This window comes from Euprymna scolopes, chromosome 16 (assembly GCF_053919585.1).
Source record: "Euprymna scolopes isolate OS-2025 chromosome 16, ASM5391958v1, whole genome shotgun sequence".
Taxonomy (NCBI): Eukaryota; Metazoa; Mollusca; class Cephalopoda; order Sepiida; family Sepiolidae; genus Euprymna; species Euprymna scolopes.
The window spans coordinates 45,542,978-45,554,799 of record NC_136497.1 but is presented as its reverse complement, the minus strand read 5'-3'; the positions used below and the strand labels follow the sequence as shown (position 1 = coordinate 45,554,799).

At 40.4% G+C, this 11,822-nt stretch overlaps 1 pseudogene; it reads right to left on the bottom strand.

Moving 5' to 3' along the window:
- Positions 1-4,287: 4,287 nt before the first annotated feature.
- Positions 4,288-4,428, bottom strand: LOC145296401 (U2 spliceosomal RNA; annotated as a pseudogene).
- Positions 4,429-11,822: the final 7,394 nt, after the last annotated feature.

The window sequence follows — 11,822 nt, the reverse complement described above, 5'->3', positions numbered from 1 at the left end:
ATTGGTTTTAAAACATGAAAACGTTTATTTTGATTAAAAAAAAAAAAGACTTGCACACCGAAAATATTTTTCTTTTTGTTTTGGTTCTCATATGGAAAAATGTTGAAAAATTGGCCAAAAACGTTAATCTTTTCACCGTAAAATCAACACTTTTCTACATGGGGAGGGGGGAGCAAAAACCGTCCTCTCATCACGAGATCGGTTCTACGCATGCGTCAGACGACGTCATAATCTGATTTAGTTTAAATATTTGAAGAACTGACACAATTTCATGTACGTCGTTTTAGCTCAGTTCGTTAGAACGTTGGGTCATTATATAAACGTTTAGGGTTCGAATCGTGGTGTGAGAGGTCTTTTTTATTTCGATTTTTAAAATTTTAATATTGAAGCAGGGTTATTTAAGCCATTTTCACGTAACGTTCGTTTTTCTGTTTGTTTTTTTTACTTCGCTTATTCTTAGGTTCTCATTAACACCCCCACCCCCGACCGACCACACACATCCAAAAACATCCGGGTACCCACCGATTTTTTAAATTTTAATATTGAAACAGCCATTTTTCCATGTTTTTTTTTTTTTGGGGGGGGGGTATTTTTCAAAAGTTTTAACGTTCGTTTTTCTGTTTTCATTTTTGTTTTTAAGATTTTTACATTTAACATCGTTCGTTTGCGTTACGTTAGTTTTTTGTGTTTTTTTACTTCGCTTATTCCTATGTTTTGATTACCCCCCCTTCCACGCCCGGGTACTCCCCGCTTTATTTTTCAGACAAATTTTAACGTTCGTTTTCCTGTTTTCTTTTTTTACGTCGCTTATTCTTAGGTTTTCATTAAAACCCACCCAGCCACGCCCGACCACACACACCTCCAAACACCTGGGCAACGCCGGGTACCCCCCCGCTAGTACTTTCATAAATCAGAGTCTATTTTCTGTAGGCTGTTTTTGAACCCAGTCAACGACGGGTACTTTTGCTAGTATAACATAAAAGCTATTATTTCATGATTTCATGTTTAGCCTTCCAGCAAACATGTCTTCACAGCTCAGTCATAACGGTAAAGGGAAAAGTTAATCGTAACCTAAAAGTTTTATTATCGATTCTTGGTGCACAAGTCATTTTATTTTTGTTACTTTTAAAATCATTACTATATATTGGGTTCAGTATAATATCATAATAAATACGAGATCTGCATTAATCAAAATATCATATTTAAGCGCATTTTACGACCGTGCAACGCCGAGCGCCCTTCAAGTATTTCCAAAATGTGATATTGCACATGTGATATTTCCATCAATGTGATATTGCATATATTTTTTCTATAATATACATCTACCCTGGTTGTTTAAATGTATGTATGTATGTATGTTTGTATGTCCGCCTAAAACTTTCGACAGGGGCAACAGATTTTCAGTAGATCGGTATCGTTTTGAAGTTCTTTCCTTTCGAACGACAAATATCGAATAATTGGCTAAAAACATTAATTCCTTCACCCTCAACTGTGCACTTTTCTACAGGAAGTGGTCGCTTTTTTCGCTGATATGTTCGAAAGTGATCCCCTCTTTTTGATTGACTAGACTTAACTTAAACATTCGCCACTTCTGGTTTGGCGATGGACACAACAGAAAAAACGTCACGTTTTTTTTCACGTTTATTTTCGTATTTCGTGGTACGGTTTCAAGCCTGCGTGACTACTACAACTTTTTTTGCTCGACGCACACCTCCAAACACGTGGGCAACGCTAAACACCCAGACTAGTACTGTCATAAAGATGAGATCGCATATGTTATATTTCCATAAACTTGAGATCGCACATATTATATTTCCATTTTTAACATGGACTGTGTTTATTGTGTCAAAGTGTCATTTTGTTAGTATTGTCGTATGAGGAGATATACTTAAATATCTGTAGAGATGTGAGTGGTGTATTCACGTATGTGATATACTGTAAGTTTAATGTATATGGCAGTGTCGACTTATAGCAGAACAGTATGGTCATTCAATTTTACTGCCACGTATTTCCGGTTCGACTTTTGATTTGGGAGAAAGATTGCCACCAGAATGTTTGTATTTGTTTTCTTGTGATATGTCCGCCAATTATGCGAGGTTCGTCTACTCTAAAACTATTTCTCCTTAAAAGATGCGTAATTCTTCTTTATGTCCCAGTTGATTGCAGCTGCGAAGGCGATGTGTTTTTAATCTACCGTTGCAATACAAAATGCCAGCTATCACAATTCCAACAAGTGGATGGGGGCTTAATAGGTATGGGTTGGATTGTATACTTTTTGAGCAGCGTTAAACGCGGAAGCTGTTGATCGTTGCACCGTGGTGGTATTATGCTTTCGATTTTCCTGACACTGCCATTTCACGGCAGTTTATAGTAAATTAATGTCCGGATTCTGTTTTAATTTGGAAAAAATCCTTCTATATAGGTCTACTGTCAAATAATACACAAACATTTTACACTTGGATCGAGCGTCTGTGATGGAAGTTATTTTGAACCGCTGATATTCTCTGTTAATTGCCCAAATGAGAAATCGGCTGAGTCTCATTTCGCTATGTTAATAAAATTGAATCCCATATCAAATAACGAGATCTACTCACCGAATATTGTCCTCGTCATTTGTGCTATCTCGTCGTTGTTGTAATATCGTGCGTGTAAAATGGAGTATACAATTTGCGAATCGGTCCTGCCGCGACGACGGAAGCTTGTTGCAGTTGTCAGCTTTTTCATTGAATTCCACCCGAAAAACGTTCTCAAAGCATGGAAAACACGTACAGAACGTTGATTTGGTCATTAGGTCGTAATGGAATTCCGTGATAGATCGGGCAATTAGTTCTGCCGATGTTGTAAGATTTGTTTTCAAGGGCAAGTGATGTCTTGAAAATATCTCAGAAAATAATTGCATCGAAGGGAACTTTTGTTGCCTCAATTGTTGTATAGTGCTTTTTTATGTGAAAATCCGGTTATACTTATGCACGACAAAAAATAAACAATTCTAGTCGCTAGTTGGTTGGCGTTTTAAAATATGTGTTGTCTACGAAATAACCAGGTAAAAATAAAGTGAAACTTTTAGCAGATTTATTTAACAAGTTACGATTGAGATAATCATAATTTTAGCTACAGGATGATACGGTGATAATATCTCGTTTTAGAGCTGCATGCTTGCGTCTCAAAGTGGCATGGCCAACTTCAATCCTCCTGCTAATATATCTAACGGCGATAACTCACTTATCAGTTCAAGGGAAGTTACTATTTTCTGAGGTTTATTCTAACACGAAAACATGAATTTAAGTGCCAGTGTTGGAAATGCTGATCGTGAGAGTAAATTATTCCTCTACTCCCCAGGACACATGACTTAAAAGACTTTCATAATGTTTTAATATAAAAATCGATGAAATTCATTGGAAAATGTTTATTGTTTGAAAAACACGAAGAAATATATTACATAAATGATAAGTAAAATTGAACATGCCATTTATTGTATTGATAAGAGTAGATTGTATGTGCGTAAGATATAGCCGATACTGCTATGCTCCCTATATAAGGCAAGAAAAAAATTCACATCATTAACCTATCTCCTACAACTACTACCGTGTAGTCGTGTATGTAGATTCGTTGTCACATATAGGTTGGCGCATTGCCCACTCGTTTCTTTATTTTTACTGAAAGCAACCAATAATTTCTAAATTAATAAGACAAGCTACAGCCTGTGTGTCTTTACCATAGTATCGCATCCCTGTGCTTCTTTTGTGAGTACCTGAAAAATGTGCACCAACGGACTTAATACACTTTAGATTGCTAAAAAATATCACCCGCCCACCTAACAAGCTACTGAATTCCACTAGTTTACTGCATGGATCTATAGAGGAGTTAAAAAAATTTGTTTAATTTGATCTGTGTTAAAATATTTTTTACTATAATAATGATATGACTCCAATGATTTCGTCGATTGTTTTTATAACCACAGTTATAATAATCAACCAATCAGAAACTCCAAAAGTTATTATAAACAAGGTTGATATCCATTAGTGGCGTGCTCTCGTGTAATAAATGAATGCGTGAATGAAGGATTGACATAAAATTCTAAAAGATAAACTAAAATGACCGAAAATGGGCTGAAATGACTTAAATAAATAAAAAGTAAATGACTTAGAATGACTCTAATGAACTTAAGGATTCATTGAATAACCTTAAGAAAGACTTGAATGCTTAAAAAATAACTGGAATCTTTAAAAAAACAACTTGAATGATCTGGAAAATGACTTGAATGGCTTTAAGACTGACTGGTTGTAAAGTGGGTGATCATTTTACATTAAATTAATATAGGAAAGTGACCCCCCCCCAGTTTATATCACAAAGTTACAAACATAAGTACATCATGTAGTAAGAACAGATACTACACTTTGATCTTGGCCAAAAGGCCAAGAAAAAGGTATTTATTTCCTCCCCACCGAGCAAATTAGGCACAAGGCCGATTTTTAATGTGAGGAGTTAAGGGGAAATGGGGACCAGCTCCCCGGGGAGTAGGGGAGCTGGATAGTGACTATTGGTATGAAGGGTTGCCCCTATATTGACCAAGGTCTTATATGTGGGGTTGCCCCCACATGTGGTCTTGGCTTGCAGTGTCTGCCGGAACAGATACTACACTTTGATCTTGGCCAAAAGGCCGAAAAGGGGTATTTATTTGCTCCCCCACCGAGCAAATTAGGCACAAGGCCGATTTTTAATGTAAGGAGAGAAGGGGAAATGCGGATCAGTTCCCCGGGAAGTAGTGAAGCTGGATAGTGACAATTGGTATGAAGGGTTGCCCCTACATTGACCAAGGTCTTATATAAGGTGTTGGTATTTATTTGCTCCCCCACCGAGCAAATTAGGCACAAGGCCGATTTTTAATGTAAGGAGTGAAGGGGAAGTGGGGAACAAATACCCGGAGAGCTGGATAGTGACAATTAATATGAAAGGTTGCCCCTACATTGACTAAGGTCTTATATGTGGGAGTGCTCCCACATATGGTCTTTGCTTGTAGTGTCTGCCAGAACAGATACTACACTTTGATCTTTATGTTTAATTTATTTCGTTTAAAGAAAAATTACAATTAAAAAAAATTCCAATATAAAATTAAAACATTTAAAAAAATAAAATCTCCAAAAGACAAAACAAATTTAGGCACAAGGCCCTATAAGATCTGGGGAGGGGAGTGTTGCAGGATCTTTGTAACTAAAGTAAAAATTGGAGTTTTTGGCGACTTTACTTTTGACTGGCAACATTTACCACAACACCTCATTCACTCTGTGGACTCTAAACTAACTAATGAAAACCCCAGCGTTTTTGCAAAAAAGATATATATACAATTTCTGTGTGCGTGTGTGTGTGCATTTTTTTTAATAAAATGTGTGTGTGTGTGTGTACGTGTGAAAAAAGTTCTGTTCATTGGAAAATAAAAAGTTCTTGAATTTGGAAGAAAAACAGTTCGTGTTGGGGAGTGGGAAATCTAGAAGAAATATAAAAAAAAATGTCCTAGTGCATTGTTAGTAAAGTTCCCTCCCTGAGCTAATCTAGAAAGTTAGATCACCTACTGTTTTCTGGGGCACCGAAAACAAGCAGGCCGATCCCTAATGGGGATTGGGAAGAATTCATATCGAGTGTAGGGAGTAAAATAAATAGATTGTTAAAAACAAAAAAGGGGAATATATTAGGTGGCGACCTTCGAGTAGGAGTTGACCAGGGGGTGATAAAAACAAAAAGATAGGGGGGTAATGGTAGGGTAGCCTCGGAAGGTTCTCTAGTGCCCAAAAAACAAACAATTGTGGACAGGATTTCATTTGTACCACCTGTGAAGAGTCTCTTTACTTTTTATTTATCTAACCTAGCGGGATGGGCTCCGTAGGACCCAGTGCCGCATGTGCCATGCCTATGGTGGTACCACGAATTCAAACTTGGCGCCTCGTCGGATGCACAAGCTAGTCATGCACCTACCTCTTGTCAAAGGCCACTCGAGGCAACCTCTTCCAATCGCATCTGATCTTTTCTTAAAGCAGATGTTTAAAGTAGACGAGCAGATCCCGATCCGGAACAGATATCCCTTCGCGGACTCGCTTGAGGCGTGTGATCCATATGACCATCCTCGCTACTACTAGTATCGCTAGAAAAAAAACATTCTTTTCTCCCTAGGCAGCGGCGGATCAATGTTTTCCACAAAATATGATTCGTCGAGTTCAAGCCAGCGCTTGGCATCGATACGAGCCGTTACCTCGTTGACGTACCCTAGGAGGGTCTTGAGCCTGCTGCAGCGGAAAAAGGCATGTACGGCCGTTTCTCTCATGTCTTCGTCGCAGCGCAGGCAGTAGACCCGAGTTTCTTCATTGTAAAGGTTGAGTTCCTCAAGGAGGGTAGTACGTTCCGGACAAGTCGCCAGGTAAGGGAAAATTCCAAATTTGTAAGAAAGTCCCGTCCTGGCGCCCAACTCCACTGGGAGCGGACCTCCTCCAACGACATCCCCGTCCGCGGTTTCTTTTTGTTACGCCCCACTAGCTCCCGATAAAGCCTGTTCCTAGACTGCTCGAGGACACTGGTCCCCGACAACGCTTTAAGTGCGGACCGACATTCGGCGTAGAATGTTTTCCCCCCTCGGTCTCCGCCGTACTTCGACCGAGTGATCAGGTGTGAGATTGGAAAACGAGCTTTCAACCGAAGTGACCCATGGAACGTCTACGTACAACGAACGGCTCAGGAAGGCCAACCTCTCTGCGTGCTTGTGACACAGGAGAGCGGGCAGTCCTAAGCCTCCCTCGCTCGGATTTCGAACACAGACCTCTCTGCAATCATAATGCTTACCCTCGTTCCTCAAGAGTGTTTCGAGGTGCTCCTGTAAGCTGGTTCGTCGTTTCACAAGGAGGGGAAGTACAGACAGGTGGTAAAGGATGAGCGGAAAAACGTATGTAGCACACGCCTCCACCTCCGCCCGACCCTTCAAGGACAATTTCCTTCGAACCCAAGTCTTAACAGAGGATTCGACCTTGGCCTCTACTTCCGACCAGTTTTTCCTCATCTGGAGACCCGGTCCGAACCACATACCAAGGATCCTGACCGGACCGTCGGTCCAACTGAAGATGCCTGGAAGCGAATTTACTCCGGTCCAGGCACCCAACCGCAGACCCACCGACTTACTACAATTGAAGACGGCCATCGTAACTTCTTCATATCGAGCGAGCGCCTCGGTGACCACTTGAATGTCCGTGGGGCAAGTCACGAACACGGTGACGTCATCGGCGAAAGCGGAAACCCTGGCTCGTGTGCCTCCAGGAAGAGCTATCCCGCGCAGGACTGGTGTAGTCGCCTCGTCCCTTAACTTGCGAAGGACGGGTTCCAACGCCAGGACGTACAAGAGAGGCGACAGCAGACAACCTTGTCGCACCGTCCGAGAGACGGCAAAAGACTCCGACAGCTTACCATTGATCTGCACCGCTACCGTCGGCCTGTCATACAGTACAGAGATCCACTTGCGGAAGTCTGGATTAAATCCGGCGGCCTCCACCACAGATTCCAGGAACCTATGGTCCACCCTATCGAACGCCTTGGACTGATCCAAACTGATCAGCGCGGCCTCTTCTCTCCCCTCTATGATCGTGCGTATCAGATGAAGATTGTCCTGAATCGATCTCCCCTTCACAGCATAGCTCTGGTCTGGTTCGATCAAGTCTAAATCTTCCTCCCCACCATGCCGTTGACCATTCCACAGCAATGTGATCACACCCTTGGTCACCTGCCCAGGGATGGAGCCCTGAACAAACCAATGGTTTAACATATCCTTCAGAATAGGGGCCAACATGGGCGATAGTCTCAAGTAGAATTCGTAGGGTAGACCATCAAGCCCCGAGGATTTGTTGCAGCCGACCTGCTTCAACGCAGTAATGATCTCATGTTCCGCGACAAGACCATCACAGCTAGTCGCTCAAGCCGCCGTGAGGCGGGGCGAGTCGGCCAAATAGCTGCCAAACTCTTAAACTCTGAGTCTGGGTAGTTGGGTGTAGCGCTCCGATAGATGCTTTCGACACCCCTCGCAAATCTCCCGCGTCGACACGAGGGCGTGCCCTTCCAGGTCGTTTACTTTTCGAATGTACCCATCCGAGCCGCGCCTTAGAGCAGCCTTACGCTCAACAGCGTCTACATTAACAGCTTCGTTCGAGACTTTCATTAGCCTAGCCCTAACTATCTGGCCCTCGTACCGCTCGCTAGCCAAGCGGTTGAGGTCTTGTTTTGCTAGCGCTATCTCTAGGGGGTCCCCCCTCCGCCGCCTGGGTCAGCCTATTCTCTATACGCTTTTTGACCTTAGCCTTAGATAGTGCGAGGTGTTGGCTGTACTGGACCGAGAAGCATCTAATCTTAGCCTTGAGACTAATCCACCACTTACTCCCGGTAACCGCCCCCACTAATGCCCGTTGAATACTACACTTTGATCTTGGCCAAAAGAAGAAGAAGAGAAGCTTAAAAAGCTAAGAACAGCATCTATTAACAACACACCTTTGATCTTAACCAAAAAGGCCAAGCACAAAGGTGTTACGGACAGACAGACCGACCGACCGACGGACCGACGGAGTGACTTATAGAGTCGCTTGCACGTGACTAAAAATGTCAAGTTTTGGATTCAATCAGTTCGCCATCGGCCTCTGTCTCGAAACAACTAAAGATCAGGACTGCATTGACTCTTCGCCGCCATCTTTATTACTAGGAATTACTTAACACTCAAGATCGGGACTGCATTTATTATTCGCCGCCATCTTTGTTACTAGGAATTACTTAACATTCGAAACTGTGACTGCATTGATTCTTCGCCGATTTGATTTACTGCTTACATCTTTGTTCAACATAATGTCGCAACATTTAATAATTTGTTGGGTTTTTTTCTAAGCTATTTTCTTTGTTTCCTGTCTGATGCATGTTTACACGACAATACAAAAGTGCAAAAGTTTAATTGCTATGAAGCAAACATCTCGCTGCTCATCTTCGCAGACAAGTTATTCCTCATAAATTTGACATCTTACACATATGCACGTTATGATCAGTGGCATTATATACATGACGATTAATAAATTTTATTATTTGAATTATCCGCCGTAACGTAGGTAAATCCTAAGTAATAATCAGTTCTAACTGATAGTTTTCTAGCTGGTAAAAATTAATTTATTAACTGATACTAACAATATAATTACCAATAATTTGGTCTTCCCTCGAACATGGACTGAAGGAAAGCAAAAACTTCCCTGGACTAAATAAAGGCGTCTGTTCAAATATCGGTACAGATTCTCGAATTTAAGAAGGCGAACTCGAAGAAAGTTAGTCATTACATCAACTAAAACATTGTAAGACTAATACCCAGATGAGAACAGTCGTCTGAATACTCTAAATAATACAGAATAATACGCCACAGGAAAGACGACAGGATTCCTTTTTTATTTGAGAAAAAACTTTTTTTCTTGTTTTTTTTTTTTCTGACTATCAACTAGTGGGCCAGCTGTGTACAAATCCCAAGTCGATATGAGCCTTATATCATGTTTGAAAGTGACACAATGTTCAATGAACTGGATCGGAGATGCGCCGCTGAAAAACTCTTCAGTGATCACAGTTATGACAACAGAACCATTGCCAACACCCTAAGAATCCAAATTCGGGCGGTTCAACGCTTGAGGGCACAGATCAACAAAATTTCCGGTCACGGTTATGGTTATTGGTTTAGTTTTTATTGATAGCTACATCATGCCACCTCCCATCTTCGAAGTCGGCATGAAATTTTAAACCAAAGTGTACCTGGATGTGCTGAAGAGTGTAGTGATTCCCTGGTGCAATTCGATGGCCGCTACCAGGCCCTGGGTATCTCAGCATGGCTCGGCGCCGGTCCACAAGTCTCTCACTTGCCATCTCCTCCCCCGAGCCCAACCGCTGGACGACTTTATTGGGGCATACGTCCAGAACATCGTCAACATGACTTCTCACAACACCAAAACCAGCCTGATCACCGAGTGCTCGTCGAGCTCCCGCCGGCGCTAGTGGAAAATGCATGCTTACAGTTGCGAACCCGTATCGAGGCGGTGATTGAGGCTGAAAGCGGCTACATTGAATAGACGTCAGCTCTACTACATAATCAAATTATCTGAATTGATTTATACAATAAAGGTTTTAAAATACTGTTGTAGTGTTGTTTTCTTTCGGGTGACAAATTTATCGTTAAACCCTGTATTACTACCTCTTAAAATCAATATTTCATAAACGTTTCTAATGTAATATTAATAAACGTAGGACGTGTATTTGTAATTATTTAGATCAAACGCTATTTTTTCAGGTTTGCATATTAAAAAGACATAATAGTCTGTTTATTAGAAATTAAGTCAAGCTCTATTTATTTGTGCGCCATAAATTAGATGAAGCGCCATTTTTTATTAGGGCATCCAAACTTTAGTTGGTTTATCCGCATCTAGTCTCAAATGTTATCATTAAATTTTTAATTATTTTTTCTTTGTTTTCTCGTGATTTTTCATAGTAGGCGTTAAATGGGTTGTATAATCTCGCCATGAGACGTGGTCAGCTGGTGCTTTATCCAAAGCCCGCGTTTGTTAAATTATTTGATTTTACAAGTACGGGAAGATATCAAAGGTTTAAATTGTGATGGTTTTGCAACAAGGGTTGAGCTGGATGTTAGTGAGGGCACAAAGAGAAGGGATGAGAACAACAGAGGTCAATGGAAGAATGATTGAAGAGATGAAGAGTGAAAGGATTAAAGGGTGATGTAAAGGGTGAAGGGAAGAAGGAAGAAAGGGGAAGTTAGATGAAAAGAAAGAAGGAATGCGCCATAAACAGAAAAAAAACTCAATGATGAAATGATTTCAGAAAAGATCGAGTATAAAAGGAGGGGGGAAAGAGTGCACATTAAACGATGAATTAAAGAATGAAAGGTGAAAAAAGAGATAAGTGTTGAAAGATTGGTGGATTATAAGATTGGTGGATTATAAGATTGGTGGAATATAAGAGTGATGAACGGGTTAACAACAATGAAATAGATGATGAAAGAAAAAAGAATACAAAACGTAAAAGAATGGGTGGTTTTAAATATTAAAGAAACACACGAAAAAACGTTACAAAGGACGTTAGGGGCAAACAGAGAAATGATGAAGAAACTTCGGAATAAGGAACTGAATACAGGGACGAATGAAACAATAATAAGTTACTAAGAGCAGAAAAGAATGAAAAAATGAAAAACCTACAGACGAATAAAGAAAAAAGAAAGAAAGAAGTATTTAAAACGAAGAAAGAGACAAATAAAAATCTGGGAGCAAAGAATAGCACCAGAAAGGAATTAATATAGAAATAATTACTTATTAGTATAAAACGCACAAATAATGCGAAGGAGTAATGAATAACGTAGGTATTAAAGAAGGATCGAATGAATGATGGAAACGAAAGAGTAAAATGGGGAAGGATCAATAATTGGACGAATACGAGAAATAGAAAAAGCAATGATTACGTTAAGGTTGACTGAAAAGCAGAAAGGAATGATAAAAATGTAAACAGGATACAAGTAAGGGTGTAAGAAAATACTGATTTTAAAATGAGGAATGGAACGGCTATAGAAAAGTAAGAAATGAAGATAAAGTGAAATAATCGAAGGAATAACGGCGTGACGATAGGAAAGAACAACGCAATTAAGAGAGCAAAGCTGGAAATATTGGGAAAAGACAGTAATGAAATATAGAAAGATGAAAGGGAATTAGGAATTAATAATGGAAAGATGAAACAATTAAATGACAGAAGAAAGTTAAAGAAAAGCTGGAGAAATA